Source organism: Schistocerca piceifrons, unplaced genomic scaffold, assembly GCF_021461385.2.
Source record: "Schistocerca piceifrons isolate TAMUIC-IGC-003096 unplaced genomic scaffold, iqSchPice1.1 HiC_scaffold_1132, whole genome shotgun sequence".
In the NCBI taxonomy this organism is placed as follows: Eukaryota; Metazoa; Arthropoda; class Insecta; order Orthoptera; family Acrididae; genus Schistocerca; species Schistocerca piceifrons.
Genome location: NW_025726942.1, coordinates 87501 through 90000, shown reverse-complemented (window position 1 = coordinate 90000; position 2500 = coordinate 87501). Strand labels below are relative to the sequence as shown.

General features: G+C 57.7%; 1 non-coding gene across 1 annotated transcript in view; it reads right to left on the bottom strand.

The window, feature by feature from the left end:
* Positions 1-680, bottom strand: part of LOC124727743 — a 1909-nt gene extending 1229 nt beyond the window's left edge. Inside the window, exon 1 of the ribosomal RNA XR_007007219.1 lies at positions 1-680. This exon is cut by the window's left edge and continues 1229 nt beyond it. This is a non-coding gene — a ribosomal RNA (small subunit ribosomal RNA).
* Between the last annotated feature and the right edge of the window lie 1820 nt (positions 681-2500).

Genomic DNA, 2500 nt, shown 5'->3' with positions numbered 1-2500 from the left:
GGTGAACCAACAGCGTGGGACACAAATCCAACTACGAGCTTTTTAACCGCAACAACTTTAATATACGCTATTGGAGCTGGAATTACCGCGGCTGCTGGCACCAGACTTGCCCTCCAATAGATACTCGTTAAAGGATTTAAAGTGTACTCATTCCGATTACGGGGCCTCGGATGAGTCCCGTATCGTTATTTTTCGTCACTACCTCCCCGTGCCGGGAGTGGGTAATTTGCGCGCCTGCTGCCTTCCTTGGATGTGGTAGCCGTTTCTCAGGCTCCCTCTCCGGAATCGAACCCTGATTCCCCGTTACCCGTTACAACCATGGTAGGCGCAGAACCTACCATCGACAGTTGATAAGGCAGACATTTGAAAGATGCGTCGCCGGTACGAGGACCGTGCGATCAGCCCAAAGTTATTCAGAGTCACCAAGGCAAACGGACCGGACGAGCCGACCGATTGGTTTTGATCTAATAAAAGCGTCCCTTCCATCTCTGGTCGGGACTCTGTTTGCATGTATTAGCTCTAGAATTACCACAGTTATCCAAGTAACGTGGGTACGATCTAAGGAACCATAACTGATTTAATGAGCCATTCGCGGTTTCACCTTAATGCGGCTTGTACTGAGACATGCATGGCTTAATCTTTGAGACAAGCATATGACTACTGGCAGGATCAACCAGGGAGCTGCGTCAACTAGAGCTGAGCAGCCGGCCGCCCGGGAGTGTGTCCCGGGGGCCCGCGCGAACACGCAAGCGTCCGCTCAATCATTCTGCAAACAGGAGGAGGCTGAGCTCCCCTGCACAATACACCTCGAAACCCTCTCAGGTCCCGGCGGCGCGCAGCGCCGTCCCAAGTACTTGGTCGGGTTCGAGAGAGGCGCAATCGCCCGGAGTTAGGCGAGTAGACGCTTTCGGTGCGACCACCCGTGCTCCCAACTGAGCTTGCCGCTGCCGACAGAGGCCCGGGAGCGTGCTGTCGTGGCATTGCCGGCGGGAGACAACACGCGCCACCTACGGTGACCGGCAGCTCCAACGCCAGCGCCACAGAAGGACAAAAGCCCCACTTGGGTGCCGAAGCGAACTCTCCCAGCACAGCGCACGCGCCAACACATCCGCACAGCTGCGATACAAACCACCAGCGAGAACCGCTGGGGCGACCGAGCAGCAGACGGCGTCGCGGCGCCGAGCGCCGGGCGGCAGCGCATCCTCAACGCACACAGTCCTCAATCGGACCAGCACACTGAAGATGTCCACCGCGCTTCGCACCGGGCCCGCGAGGACCTACTTTGGCCGCACGGCGCCGCGCGCAGGGTGCGCCGGCGCGCAGCTGCGACGCCTGCCGCGTCCGTCGGCCGGCGCGCCTGCCACTGGCCGCCCCCACCAGCCGGCTGTAGCGCGTGCGCCCACGCACCGCGCGGCCAGCACGCCGGGAGGCGCCCCCTCACCGGCCGGGGACGGTCCCACCCAGCCACCGCCGCGTATCGCTTCACACCCAGATGCCGTTCAGTTTCGTCGGCATGGTGGGTATCGCTGGAACAACCGGTTAGTACCTCAACCTATCGTCGCCATCACCGATTCACCCCTAGCGAGAACAACCGCACCACAACAGGTTACCATTTGTTCATTTGCGTAACTTCACCAGAAAACGCAGGCGTCCATCGCCATTTGCAACTTCCACGATTATTGCATGCCTGTGTCAGGTGTCACGCCACACTACGTCTGCCCACATACACGCAACAAAATGTGCACGCCTAGACAATACGTGGAAGGTGGCCCCCGTACGTATGCGATGTCCATTGCTCGAACGACTGTCAACCGGCCTCTGTAGCATGTCGCAGATATGGAACGCGGTGCACCATGCCATCACGGTGTGTGAGGAGAGACGACTAGGTCCGAATACATCAACAGACAGCTCATGCTGATCGCCATCCACGGCGTCCGTTCCTCCCACACGTCTCTATGGCGTACCACACTGCAATCCAGCTCTCATAGGGAGACGACACGTAGCTGCGTGCACAATATTTGCACTGTATGGTCCGCCGTTTTTGGGCGCAGTCGTTGTACGGTCACACATGTGCCACGATGTATCATTCAGTACATAAGGACGAATGTGCAGTACAGATTGTGGTTTACGCGTACGACATTAGCGGACAGTTGACACAGGCCGCACCACAACGTAGCCTGAGTACGTCGCATGCGGAGGGCATTGAACATGCAAAGTTCTCACCAACCAGCTTGCGAAGGCAGGGGGCAAGGTGGGGACGTGGGGAGGGGCGGCATGTACGTCCTGCTGCCATCCACATTACAGTGTACAGCAGGAGCATGTGGAAAGTGAGCAAGACTTGCAAGGTGTTTAACATGAAGCGATACACAGGGGAGCGGGGAGTGCGAGTAGCGAACTATATTGCGAGGGTTGCGGGTGGGCAACACTACACTAATTGAACGAGTCGTATAACAATTACAGAGCAGGTTTAGGCGACAACGTGGGTTACGTTAGGCGACAA